We start from the raw sequence: 15,133 nt of genomic DNA on the forward strand, positions 1-15,133 counted from the left end.
TCACAAAGCTTGTAAATAGCTGGAGTGCTAAATTGAACAAAGAAGATTTTTAAAAATCGAAAACAGGAACAAGGACAAGTCATGGAAACACGGGATCAATTACAGTTTTTTCCAGTCGCTAACAAGCGTTTGTCCAAACAGTTGTCACATTTGCAAAACTCTAAACACAATTAGCACAGCATCGGTCTGTTGTGGCCATACCATTCTTACATTTCATGTCGTGTTCACCCAATATGCAGTCAGTGAACACATTTCCACAATGCTTACATTTTCTTAACAGACAAGCTATACCTCCCAACAAAATTATGGACTGTTTTTGTAGTATTTACGAATGTTAACACACAACATCCCACAATAGCAAAAACAATATTCCAAACCGTAGATACAGTATAAAAACCTCTGCTTCTGCAATGATATCAGTACAAAAACAATATCAATATCAAAAATATATCTCAGCTGATAATAAACAAACAATTGAATAATTGACACACAGCTGATTTATGTTGGGTAAATTGGGCCAACGACAGCTTCTTCCATTCTGGCTTAGACTCAGTGGGGTTTATAAGGCAAGACCTTGAGGAGTGATGTTTTTGGAAACAAAAAAAAGACAAACACTGTAATGTCTGGTCGAGGAAGAGTAAGAGCAAGGGGCCCAGGGAGAAGAGCAGGCCCAAGGAGAGGGCAAGGTAGAGGTGTAAGAATGCGTGGTGGTGGCATTCCAAGGGCTGCAAGAACAGTAGTCAGTGATGAAATTCGTGCCACTATCATTGACCATGTAATCAACCATGGTCTTTCACTAAGAGAGGCTGGTGAAAGAGTGCAGCCCAATTTGAGGCGGTCAACAGTTGCCTCCATTATACGCATCTTTCAACAAACCAACAGGTAAGTATTGCATTTTACATGGATTGTTTCTATTCTCACTTGACATGTCAATATGGTCATACAGTAATGCATATGTTGAATTTTTTGTCTTTCTAAAGAATGCAATGTCTTCCACCCTCTGGGGGAAGAGGAAAGCTCCTCAGTAATGATCAGGAGCTTGCCATTGTAGAAATGGTTACTGCAAATAATGCAATAAAACTGCGTGAAAGTCAAACTAGAATTGTGGCGGACCATGAGATATTTGACAATATCGATAGAATCAGCCTCACAACCATTACGCGGACATTGTCCAAACACAGAGTGCGGATGAAGCAGCTCTACGCTGTTCCCTTTGAGAGGAACAGTGAGAGGGTCAAGGAGCTACGACGACAATATGTCCAGGTATAGTGTATATTCAATCCAATGTCCAGTTCTATAAGCTTTGCACTTTGCAAGTAGGTAACCTACACAATACTAGGTTACAGTACAGTATGGTATACAGTAATAACATGACTTACATAAACTTTGTTTCAGAGAGTTATGGAATTGGAGGCCAACCAGGCCCCTCATAAATTCATATACATCGATGAGGCAGGATTCAATCTGGCCAAAAGGCGTCGACGTGGACGAAATGTAATTGGAAAAAGGGCCACAGTTGATGTGCCAGGACAGAGAGGGGCAAACATTACCATGTGTGCAGCAATTGCAAATGCAGGATTACTCCTTCACAGATGTCAGGTTGGACCCTATAATACAGAGCGCTTGCTTGCCTTTCTCAATGATCTCCACCAGCGCCTGGTTCCAGAGCAGGGTCAGGAGGGTGAAAACATGAGGACCTTTGTAATTACCTGGGACAATGTGGCTTTCCATCACTCGCAAGCAATAACAACATGGTTTGAAGTCCACCCAAGACTGGTAAGTCTCTTCCTTCCACCCTATTCACCTTTCCTCAACCCCATAGAGGAGTTCTTTTCTGCATGGAGGTGGAAGGTTTATGACCATCAGCCACATGACCAGATGTCCCTCCTCGAAGCCATGGATGCTGGCTCCAGGGACATCACAGTTGACGATTGCCAAGGGTGGATCCGACATACCAGGCGATTCTATCCCAGGTGCATCGACTTGGATAACATCAGATGTGATGTTGATGAAAACATGTGGCCTAACCCTGAAGATCGCAGAGATTAGATGCAAAGTTTTTGCCTTTTTTTAGCCCCCCTCCCCCCCTTTTGATCTTGGCTTTTTGCTGTTGTTTTTTTGTTCAGAATGCTCTTGTGTGTTTCATGGATATTTTGTTCACTGTAAGCAATACTGTAAAACTTTCTCTGTCCTATCATACTGTGTTTCTACTGTACCTCCTGTGGTAAACAGTAAAGAAACAAAAACTTGTTTGCTTTTTACTGGAATGCTTTTGAATGTGAACATTACTGTACATGTGGACATACAGTTACCAACCAAGACATTTCTGGTGTCAAAATGGTGGATTGCATGTTTCGCATGCAAATACCTGTAAAACTGAAACATAAAAGTCTATGCAGTTTTTGTAATGTCAATAATAGCCAGTATTTTGAAACCTGGTGTACTTTGATTGACTGCATGTACCTTGTGAAGTGAAAACAAGTGTTATTCTTTGACAGACTAATTTCATTTTGAGTCAGATTTATAGTGTTTTTGTACAGTTAGTGTGTGCAGAGAAAGATGTGTTCTATTTTGAAATGAAGAGTTAGTATATATTTAACAAAATGTATTTTTGAGAAGAAAATTATCCATTTGGCCAATTGTGTTTTGTAGGTGTGAGTCTGTGTTAAGAGTTTAGAAAAAGTATCTGAAGTATGGGTAGGCGCTTGTTAGCGATTGAAAAAAACTGTAACTTGAAAAAGTACAAATCATAACCATAAACTATTTAACACAGAGCGAGTGGCTGAAAACTGAGAAGTTGTTTCAGCCATCCAAGACTGTCATAGTGGATCTGATTAAGGAAATAGTCATTCATTTTATTGATCCATTTAACTTTAATGATGTCTTGGCTAAAGAGACCCCTGCACAAAGCACAGTATGCACCAGTGACAACTGACATGACATGGTACGATTAAATTGCCACATGAAAAAAGAGGACCTTGGGTGAAAGTAGGTTGCAGCTTTAGCTTTTTTTAAAGCCTGCCTACACCAACTGCAGGCAGGCTAACAGGCTGGACTACTGGGATTTTCCCACAAAAACCATCAGCAGAGTTTACAGAGTGTGGTTCAAAAGAAGAGAAACTATCCAGTGAGCAGCAGTTCTCTGAGAGAAAATGTCTTGTTGATGTCAGAGAAGGATGGCCAGGCTTTTTTGAACTGGTATGAAGGCAAAAGTAGTTCAAATAACCACTCGTTACCGAATGTACGATGTCAGACCTCCTTGTGTTGTGCTACAAGCAGAAGACCACACTGGATTCATCTCCTGACAGCTAAGAACAGGAAATTGAGACCAAAGGTGGATAATAGAAGATCGGAAAAACCTGATGTGATGTCTCAGTTTCTGCTGAAGTTGTGATGGTAGTATTAGAATTTGGTTTCAAAAATCAAAACCATCAGTATTTCAGGCTGGCGTTGTAATAGTGCTGGGGATATTTCCTTGGTGCAAGACATCATTCAAAAACCACAGCCTACCTGAGTAATGTTCCTGACCATGTCCATCCCTTTATGACTACAGTGCGCCCATCTTCTGATTGCTACTTCCACCAGGATCTCACACCATGTCACAAAGCTCAGATCATCTCAGACTGGTTTCTTAAACATGACATTGAGTTTCCTGTACTCAGGTGGTCTTCACAGTCAACAAATCTTAATCCAGCAGAGCATCTTTGGGATGCGATGGAGCAGGAGATTCACATCATGGATGTGTGACCAACAAATGATGCCAACATCTCAATATTGGTCGATCGTGGCTCAAGAGTTGGGAGTTCGCCTTGTAATGCTGGTTCGAGCCTCAGCTTGGACAGTCTCGGTCGTTGTGTCCTCGGGCAAGACACTTCACCCGTTGCCTACTGGAGGTGGTCAGAGGGCCCGGTGACGCCAGTGTCCGGCAGCCTCGCCTCTGTCAGTGCACCCCAGGGTGGCGGTGGCTCCAATGTAGCTTGCCATCACCAGTGTGTGAATGGGTGGATGACAGGTTGTGTAAAGCGCTTTGGGGTCCTTAGGGACTAGAAAAGCGCTATATAAATACAGGCCATTTACCATTTTTTTTACCAATATGGACCAAATTCTCTGAGGAATGTTTCCAGAACCTTGTTAAATATATGCCTGAAGACAAAAGAGGTTCAAGGCGGTAAGAGTAAGCTGAACCTAATCAAGTGGCCAGTGAATGTACATTCATGTGTCTTTTTTGATGTTTGACTTCTTCAGCTATACCTTTCTCGAAAACCTCACAAGTTATGCATTGCTGAATTATTTTAACTATCCTACTTTATATATTTTTAAGATGTTTTGATAAAAACACGAGGATTCCACTTCGAATGGTGAAAACATCCAGTATTAGCTTGAATTTGAATGGAGTAGTGCGCATGCGCCAACCAGCGTGCAGCCTGTTACAGTCGCTCCTGCTTTTCTCTTAGTTTAGCTCTTTTTTCTTACGTATTCTTTTTTTTCTGACTTGTATTTTCCTCCGTTTTCTATCTCTTACTCAATCATGTGGATTGAGAGAGTTTTTGTTCTTCTGGTGGCCGTGGAACTGTTACTTTTATCAAGGAACGGGACCGCGGCACATCTCCTACACGCACGGACTGTTTACTCCAGAGATCAGCTGATCGCCCTGATGCCGGCCGGTTCGCTGGCCAGGCCCGCAGAAGTACCAGCTGAAATTTGGAGGAAAACACATCGGGGATGCAGAGGTCAAGGACAGAAGAGAAGAAAAAAGGTGACGGTGAGACAGCGGAGGCTCGAAGCGAGGAGGAGGTTTAAACCGTGTCTGCCGTCTATCGTGATGGGAAATGTGCGATCGTTGGCAAGTAAAATCGACGAGCTCTCAGCACTGGTACGGAGTCAGAGGGAATACCGAGAGTGTAGCCTGATGTGTTTCACCGAATCATGGCTGCACCAGGACATTCCCGATGAGAATGCTTCCGTGGAAGGCTTCCACACTGTTCGGGCGGACAGGGACAGCATCGCTAGCGGTAAGCGTAAAGGAGGTGGGCTTGCTGTTTTAGTTAACAACCGGTGGTGTAACCCTGCCAACATAACAATCAAAGAAAGGATTTGTTGCCCGGACACTGAACTGTGTGCTGTTGGACTCAGGCCGTATTATTTACCCAGGGAATTCCCCCTCTGCTAACCCCACAGCTGCATGTGACACTATCCACTCTGCCATAGCTCGGCTACAGACTCAGCACCCGAGTGCCTTTATTGTGATCTCGGGTGACTTCAACCATGTATCACTGGACAATACACTACCAACATTCAAACAATATGTGGACTGTCCCACCAGGGGAGAGAAAACTTTAGACTTACTGTATGCTAACGTCAAGGATGCATACAGCTCCTCCTCCCTCCCCCCACTTGGTAGGTCAGATCATAACCTGATTCACCTCACCCCCCGCTATGTGCCAATTGTGAGGAGGGAACCTGTGACCACCAGGACTGTTAGGAGGTGGTCAGAGGAGGCAATAGCGGAACTACAGGGCTGTTTCGAGGTGACCGACTGGGAAACACTCTGTGAGCCTCACGCCGAGGACATCAATGGGCTTACTGAGTGTATCACAGGCTACATAACTTTCTGCACCGACTCCATTGTTCCAGCTCAGACTGTTCATTGTTACCCAAATAACAAGCCGTGGGTGACTAAGGACATCAAAGCCCTCCTCAACAACAAGAAGAGGGCTTTCAGAGGGGGCAACAAAGAGGAGGTGAGGAAGATCCAGGTGTTACTAAAGGACAAGATCAGAGAGGCTAAGGACAATTACAGGAGGAAGCTGGAGTGGAAACTCCAGCAGAACAGCATGAGAGAGGTGTGGAGGGGCATGAAGACCATCACTGGATTCAGGCCAACCAACAGCAGGGGAGCTGAGGGAGGTGAGAATAGAGCCGACGAGTTGAATCTGTTTTTCAATAGATTCGACACCACAGTGTCTGCTCCCACCCCCACAACCTCACCTGTAGTCAGCCTGGAATCCAGAGCCACACCACTGTGCCAGCCTCTCTCTTCACATGTTGCCTCCTGTGAGATTCCTGACACCCCTCCCCCACCCATCACCTTCACTCAATACCAGGTTGAGATGCAAATGAGGAGACTTCACTCAGGCAAGTCTGCTGGACCAGACGGAGTGAGTCCCCTTGTCCTCAAGACCTGTGCCCCCCAGCTGTGTGGAGTCTTTCATAAACTGTTTATGCTGAGTCTGAGTCTGCAGAGGGTCCCGGTGATGTGGAAGACATCATGCCTCGTCCCTGTACCAAAGACGCCTCGTCCCAGTGGCCCCCAGGATTACAGGCCCGTGGCACTGACCTCCCACATCATGAAGACCCTGGAAAGGCTCATCCTGGACCAGCTGCGACCCATAGTAAGACCACATCTGGATCCCCTTCAGTTCGCTTATCAGCCTCGTCTCGGAACAGAGGACGCCATCATCTACCTGCTCAATCGTGTCTACACCCATCTGGACCAGCCGGCGAGCACTGTGAGGGTCATGTTTTTTGACTTTTCCAGTGCTTTCAACACCATCAGGCTGACCCTCCTGGGTGATAAGTTAGCAGCGATGCAGGTGGATGCTTCTCTGGTGTCCTGGATTGTTGATTACCTGACAGGAAGACCACAATATGTACGTCTCCCACAGTGTGTGTCTGACAAGGTGATTAGCAACACAGGGGCACCACAGGGGACTGTCCTCTCCCCCTTCCTCTTCACCCTCTACACCACAGACTTCAGCCACTGCACAGAGACCTGCCATCTTCAGAAGTTTTCTGATGACTCTGCGGTGGTTGGATGCATCAGCAGGGATGATGAGACAGAGTACCGGGCTGTGGTCGACTCCTTTGTCACGTGGTGTGAGCAGAATCATCTGCAGCTCAACGTGGCAAAGACCAAGGAACTGATCGTGGACTTCAGGAAGACCAGGAAACACTTGACCCCTGTTTCAATCCAGGGGGTCAGTGTTGACATTGTGGAGGACTATAAATACCTTGGAGTACACATTGACAATAAACTGGACTGGGCTAAAAACACCACAGCACTTTACAGGAAGGGCCAGAGTCGTCTCTATTTTTTGAGGCGACTGAGGTCCTTCAACATCTGCCAGAAAATGCTGAGGATTTTCTATGAGTCTGTTGTGGCCAGTGCGATCCTCTATGCTGTTGCATGCTGGGGGAGCAGGCTGAGGGTCGCAGATGCCAACAGACTTAATAAACTGATCCGTAAGGCCAGCAATGTTGTGGGGATGGAGCTGGACTCCCTCAAGGTGGTGTCGGAGAGGCGGATGCTGTCCAAGATAAAGACAATGTTGGATAACACCTCCCACCCACTCCATGACATGTTGGTCAGTCACAGGAGCTCGTTCAGTGAGAGACTGAGATTACCGAAAAGCACCACTGAACGACACAGGAAATCATTCCTGCCTGTGGCCATCTCCCTGTACAACGCATCCACTTAACACACTGTTTGCTGCTACAGCTACACATGTTTCTTTTCCAACTATTTATTTATAAGTGACTTATGTATGTATGTATGTATATGTATATATTGTACTATTCTTAGTTAGCGTATTGTCTGTCTTGTCTTAATGTTGGTTTAAAATGGAGCACTGTAACAAAAAATAATTTCCCCCAGGGATCAATAAAGTATTCTGATTCTGATTCTGATTCTGAATTTGGTCTCTGGTTTTGGAAACGGGCAACACTTGTGTATTTCATAGAGCTTTTTCACTCAGTCCTGTGCTCGTCCTCCCCACTGCCTGAGAACGTTACACAAACTGCTCCATGAGTTTATACAAACCTAAAGGCTAGTGGAAACATTGGAATTATAGACCATGTCTTGCTCCATCATTGACACATCTGAGGTTATTCGATACTCCCAGCAGAGAGGAGAGAATATCTTTTCGAATTTCCTCTCAAGCAGTTTCAATTTTTTGTGTGCTCACAGTTTTTGGGGGTTTTTTTTGCTTTTTTTTATTTCCTTGTCTCTTCGAAAGCTCTGGATCTGAGCTGTTGTTGCTGTGAGCCTATAAAGCCCGCTGAGACACTGAATAGGATATTGGACAATACAAACAAACTTGACTTGACGTGACTTGACTTGACAGACTGAAACCATAAGAAATGCTGTTTTTCTTTTTGTAGATGCCCACTTTCACACTTGTAACACAAATGCATACAAAGTAGCTTCTTCAGTGCATTCAGTGCTTTCTTTTGATCTTCTGCCACAAGCTGGAAAAATAAAGAAACAAAGAGCTTACCTGATAACACAACTCACGCATATCAGGGATTCAATGTGCTGCTGATGTATGTTGACGGTGAGCAGAGGAGTTACGAGGTTAGCTGATTGTGCCCGATTTAGTGTTTTGTCTCGGGGGGGGGGATTCGGACCCAACTGTGCTGTAGACTGTGCTGATGTGAATAAGACTTACCCCACCAATTATAACAGTATGGGAGAAAAAACAGAATTAATTAAGCACAGGATGCTGTCAGTAGCAAGCTAGTTCACAAGGATGTGCTAATATTTCCCACTTGCTGGCACAGAATACTTCCCCTTTATACTTGTATTTCTATAATTCTTTTTTACAAAAAAAAACAAGCCCAAACTTTCTGCTTTTAACCCCTAAGCTTGACTATCCCGATGTCTCCTAATAATATTGCTCAGCTGTAATTAAACAATAGTCGTTAAGGGCACGCACACACTTCACAGAAAGATAATGAGCTCCTTGTAAATAAGAAGTCGTTAGACGTGTCTCAGGGTTTCTATTTGAGTACGTTCTTTACATCTTGTTTCCGGGGCAGCCATGCACGCCGTGAAGTGGTTTGAAAAAGAGCTTCCAGGTGTTAAAATGGTTGGATTTTTAGAAACTGAGCAAAATTGTTTTGGGGGGATTCAATCATCATCTTACTCTCAAATGTAAAAGTTACCTGTTAATCATCTTCACCATTCTTCTCCACCATTGCCTCTTTCAAAGCTGCTCTCAGAGCATTTCAAGCAATGGGAGGGGGATACAAATGACGCCTAAACCCTAGAGAAATTTGTCGCCAAAGAAGAGATGCCTGAAAGATAAGAGAGGAGGGACATATCAAAAAACAAAATCTCAGTGTTGTTCTGCTGCTGCCGGCGTCTCGGGGTTTTAACAACAGATCTGATCTTTGTCAGGAAGCCGATGTGCTGCTCAGTCAGAGAAGGTAATACGATTTCAATGGTCCAGCCTCCACTAGTTAATGGGACAGCCGGAGAGATTTCTCCTCTTAGCCCTGAAGAGCACCTCAGACACAGAGCATCAGAGAGCTTTTCAAGTCTCTGCCAGACCACAGTCTCCAAACCACCTCTGCTACAGCGACAGTTCTGTCTGCAGAACAGAGGGCAGAGGGGAAAAGGGAAAAAAGGACGAGGAGAATGGGAGGAAAACATGTCTATTGAGCGATTCTTCCACCCTTTTGTTGCTGGGGTTTTTTCTCCACTCTGCCTTTTTCATTTCGCCCCGTGGCATCGCTATCCCTCTCTCCATCTCTCTTTTCAGTCTCTATCGCCTCACCCTCTTCACCTTCCCTCCCCCTTCTCTGCTCTTTCTTCTTCTCCTCCTCTCATACACACAGCAATCTCGCCTTGATTTCTAGAGAGGGGTGGTACGGCAGCAACCGGCATACAAACTAGCTGACTCAATACACACATACACACACACATAGGACGTGTGCATTATGGTATGTGTATAGATAGATGGGAAGAGATGAGAGGTAAATTTGGGAAGAGCGGGAATATGTTTGGACAGACACAGGAAAAAGGAGAAGCTACGTAGAGCTTTACTGGGGAGTGTAGGTCAGGATTAGGTCGAGTTGTGGAAAACTGGCAACAGCGAGATACGTGTCAGCAGATATTAAGCACCTCGTTCATCATTTACGCTATGGATATGAGGTATGAGGTCAGCTTTGGGTTGTCTCAGCATTTCAAAATGTAACGACCGGGTTAATGAAACAGGCTCTCAGGAATCTTTATGCACCGCGACTCGAGACCCTAAATGGATGCAGCTGCTGTTGGGCAAACTTTGACGGCCTTCGTCAGACCAAAATGAAAAGCTCACCTTCCACTTCAGAGCTGTGAGAGGATAGCTTCTTACTCGCTAATTGGCTATACATTAGAGCTACAGCTACATTAGAGGAAGATTTTCTCTTTGCATCTATGCAGACAGATTTGATTGGCTCACTTGCCCAGTATTTGAGATCCACCATAGAATAAGACAAAAAACTTCTGAAGAATTTTTTCTGAAGCTACCGCTCTCTGACAGCGGGACTATTTGCGAAAGGAGATGTTACTCTGAATTTTTTTTAAACGCACCTTTTTAATGCTGTATGCACCACAAGCTGGATTCCAGTCACACTCCAGACCACAGAAACTGTGCGCTCCCCTTTTTTGTGGCAGCAGGTTTTTGGAGTATTTTTAATGCGTTAGTCTTCTTTTAGACAACTTTTGTGTTGCTTTAACGCACTGTTCAGGTTTTGTCTGGGGCAACGTCACACCCCTGATTTATTTTGCACATGTCTTGTGGCATAAACTGCAAAAACATTCCTTGTTAATTTCAGTAGACTTACTGGCATTGTACTCCTACTGTAATCTACATCAGCAGACTAACTCTAATAAAATAAAGTGCATTTCAGCATAGAATATAATCACAGTAGGTCGCCGGTAGTATTTTAGAGGCGTCAGCATTGATATTCAGCTGCATTTACAAAAACTGCAAATTGCTGTGCAAAAATTCTTGCATTTTTATAGTGTATCTAATCTTTCTGTGTTGTTTCTGCTCATTTTTGCTGAGAAATACTCTACCCCAACCTGAACCATTTGCATTCTTTATTCATGCATGCGCCTATATGCTTACCAATGTGTGTGTGTATGTGTGTGTGTGTGTGTCGTGAAGAGAGAGAGAGAAAGGGAGAGAGACAGAGAGTTGCAACTTGTAACAATAACTTCCTAATTACAGTTCCCCAGTGTTTGTGCAATCTTCCTGAAATGCTAACTAGCCTCCTACAGGGAATATGGTACATTATTAATCCATGTGCTCGCCTGAGTGTGCGCATCCTTTGCTGGGAAGTGTGTGTCTGTAGCACGCCCGCGTGCACCTCTGTGTGTAGACGTGTGTTTATTTGCGCTACCCGTCCCTCTCCCCTTCTTGTGCACATGCATTGTTCGCATTCAGCTGAGTACGTGTGCATGCCACGGCTGCTGTGGCTGCACGTTGTGCATGACTCCATGAGCGTGGAGGTGTTAAGTTTTTCCCCTTTCAACACAAGTAGCCTAATCTAAGACTTTTGTACAACCAACTTGTATTTCTATTAAGAAAAAGAAGGAAAAACAATAAATGTAACACAACATTTTGCAGTAATAGCGCAGTAAAGGGGAAAAAGGTATTCACATTCAGGCCCAGTCAGCACTGAGGTGCCACATTAACTATGCAAGCGGATTTGCTTCCACACGACGGGGTATTCCCTCTCAACAAAGATCAACATTATGACGAGAGCTTCTGCCAGCACTCTGCACCAACATGCTTAATATGGGGAGCTGGTTTCTGTTGAAATATGGATGGCTTTGACAAATAAAAACTGGTGAGAGTTGATTCTGAAATTAAGCTGGGGATTTCACCAGATACACGCCCTGTGTTGCTCTCTTGCAGCGACAGCCAAAGGGGCGAAAAAATGCAATAAGTGGATGGGAGAGCGAGGAGTGAGCTCCCATTACATCGCCGCGCTATTCCTGAAGAACTTGCCCCACAGTCATGCCTCTAGTTACTTGGATTGTACTATGGATGGATAGCTCGCTCTTGGGTCTACAGTAAATGAGACAGCAAGAGATGGAGAGAAAAAAACGTCTTACAACTTCAGGAGAAGGTTAAGAGCACCAACTGAAAGCAGTACAGACATCACCGCCCATCAGTTTTCATTCATTTAGTCCTGCGGACATCCTGGCAGTTCCTCTCCACTAAAGTTGTCACTTCTCATTATGGCTGATTTTTAGTGTTGCCACCTGTCTTATTAGAAATGTAACCATTAAGGTCGCAAGATTTTTCCCACTTGTGCCGCTTTGGCACAAAATGCTCTCACTGTGGAGCTGCTTGCAAAGAGATGTTGTTTGGCTTAGTCGTGCAAAGCTTTTAGGTCTTAACAACCAAACAAAGCAGGTTGGTAAGCACAGGTTTGTAGGGGAGAAGGGGGGATGTCCCTGTTGATTGGAGAAGTGTACTGCTGCAGCAAGCACTGCAGTGCTAATGCAGGATGAAAGCAAGATGAGCGACCTCTAAGATAGTTATCAGTGAATTCCCAGGATAAGTAAAGACTTCACTGTGACAGAGGATCTCCGGCCTTAAAAAGAGCCAGTCAACCATTTTAAAATCCCAAAAGCATAATGTCCTAAACTGAGTCATTGAAACTGTTAATGCTGGAACTACCTCGTGTCTATTCATGGTGCCAGGAGTGGGGCCATGCTCCTCTCTCGCTCTTTTCTTTCTATCAATCTTTCCTTCTTCCTTTTCTTTCCTGCTCTCCCTCTGTGGCACTCAGCCAACAATTGGAGTCAGTCAGTGGAAAAACTCTGTTAGTAGTCCATGCCCTATGGGACAAAGTGGCAACAACATCCGTTACAAGAGATAGTGGGGCAGTGGGCAGGAGGCACGAGGCACAGAAGCCAAAATTTAACTGGCTGAGTGACTCTGGCTCACACGCGTGCACTTAGCGGGCTGCTGTGTTTATAAAAAACACGTCAGGGCTGTTTTTAAAGGTGTGGTTTATGGCTTCACAGCCAGTTTATTCATTTATGGAAAAGCTGTGGAAACAAATAAAAGCATGGAGGGAAGGAATGAAACTTATTTAGCAAAGTCTGGAGCCACCACGAGTCCCAGTGTTAAACAGCGCTGCTGCTCGTCACTCTGAATGTGTGAAACTCTGTTGAAGTGATGTTTGCATGATGGCGATGAGAGGTAACAAAAGGTCTCCCAAAAATCTACTTTAAGTATTCAACAGGGTTCAAATCCGGTTACTGTGAAAACCATGTGAATACACTTCGCGTTAATCCAGTGTTCATTAAGTCAGTCCAGCCCACCCGGTGCCCTATTAGGAAGAATTATCATTAATTAGGTTTCTCTACTCGTATTCAGTTTTTCCTTTAAGGGATTCACCATTGGTTTCACACAGGAAGTTTCATTTATTTGTCACAATGATCATGAAACCTGAAAAATAATGACTTATGCAGCTCAGGAGGTGACACTAAAGTTTGACAAAAGGTCTAGTTAGGAGACACAATATTATGTTTGGGATTCGTAATAAGCTGCTTTAATTTTGACCTCATTTTGGTCTAAATTAAAGGGAAAGAGAAGGATTACAAGATGGTAGTGAGACCGACTGTGATGTATGGTTTGGTGAGATGGTGGTGCTGACACAACAATGGGAGGAGGAGTGGGTGGCAGAGTTCAAAAGGCTAAAATGATTACTGGGAGTGATCAGGATGGACACAATCAGAAATGAGTACATCAGAGGGACCGCTCAGGTTGAGCAGTTTGGAGACAATGTTAGGACACAAGGCTGAGATGGTTTGGACATGGGCAAAGGAGTGATTGTGGATATACTTGACAAAGGAAGTTGAGGATGGAGAAAAGAGGAAAATCACAGAGGAGGTTTGTGGATATAGTGAAGGAGGACATGCAGAGGGCTGGTGTGACAGAGGAGGATGGTAGGGACAGGTTGAGATGGAGGCAGATGATCTGCTGTGGAGACCCTTAAAGAGGAATTAGCAGCCTGTTGGGAAAAATGTATATATAAAAATTAGCAGACATAAAATAGCATTTCTGTGTCAACAAGGTGATTCTCGAAAGAGCTTTTAGTTGAAAACCTGGCATATCTTGGCATAGTGTGCAGTGTGTCCTTAAAAGATTTGAGGATACTGGACAAGTAGAGGACAAAAGGAGTAGCAGGCCTAAAAAACTACCTATAACAGAACAGTATCTGAAAGTCGTGTCCTTAAGAAATGGAAAAGAAAAATCCAACAAGGGCCTGACACAGGACCTCAGAGATGCATCTGGACTTTTAGTTGATCCATCTACTGTTCACTGAGGCATCATCAGAAGGTCTCAGTGGAAGGCTGTCTGTCAAGAAGCCATTGTTAAGGAAGAGAAATGTGGAGAAACGACTGAGGTGTGAGAAATTATGGTGACCCCTGAAGGGAGGAAACCAACAGACACCCAATTTTCACCCAATCTCATGTTCTCCCAACCTTAAGGTAACATAATACCAAATCCCAGGAATGCCCCTTTAATTAGTCACCTGCACCTGCACATGGTCAATTTCTTCTATGGTGGGATTTTCTACAGTGCAGTGGTGAAGGTGCTCTGCGTGTTTAGAGGGGGAAAACAGAAATTATGGAGAATACTGTTTCGGCATCATATGAGTGTAAAGTTATTTCCGCTTGAGAATAAAGTAAGACATCTACAGCTGAAATAACGATTTCAAAACATCATCAACACAGAGGAGGGGGGGAAAGAGTTCGGAGTGCAGGATTTTTCTCTCCGGCGACCCGGCTTGTGTGGAGCCGCTGTCCAAGGTGCTGAACACGGGGCTGCAGAGGGGTATGAAGGCTCTGGCACTACAGAGCGTCCCGGGACGAAAACTACAGTAAGAGCAAGTGACCGAGCTAAATGTGAGCAAAATGTGGCCCCACCTCAGAAATATTACCAAAACCTGAGCAGGCTTGCATCAAAATCTGAACAGAAATTACTTGCACGGAATTGAGCACGGTGTCAGTCAGGCATGCATCCACCGGACTGATAATGTAAATCTGGGTGTACGTACTGTATCTGCGCCCGCATTTATCAATGGACTCATGAGGATGGAGATAAGACAGTCAAGACAAGCTGCCTGGGAATAGCCATTCAGCAAATCCCCCCCCCCCCCCCCCCCCGTTCACCACCAATGCACGCGCGCGTGCACACGCACACATAGAGAGAGAGACACACACACACACACACACACACACATTCTTAGACACGGGCTTCAGTGTCGGTAAATTCGGAACCGCAGGAATGCCAGAGCGCTTGACATATTTCAAAGTTGCCTACGCAATGCGAGTCCAGCC

General features: G+C 44.7%; 1 protein-coding gene across 3 annotated transcripts in view; it reads right to left on the minus strand.

Moving 5' to 3' along the window:
- The window catches only part of LOC309707803 (protein ELFN1-like), a 134,303-nt gene that overhangs the window by 118,787 nt on the left and 383 nt on the right, over window positions 1–15,133 (minus strand). The gene's annotated exons all lie outside the window — the stretch shown is intronic.

The sequence above is a fragment of the Aulonocara stuartgranti genome, assembly GCF_965226115.1.
Source record: "Aulonocara stuartgranti genome assembly, chromosome: 6".
NCBI classification, from domain to species: Eukaryota; Metazoa; Chordata; class Actinopteri; order Cichliformes; family Cichlidae; genus Aulonocara; species Aulonocara stuartgranti.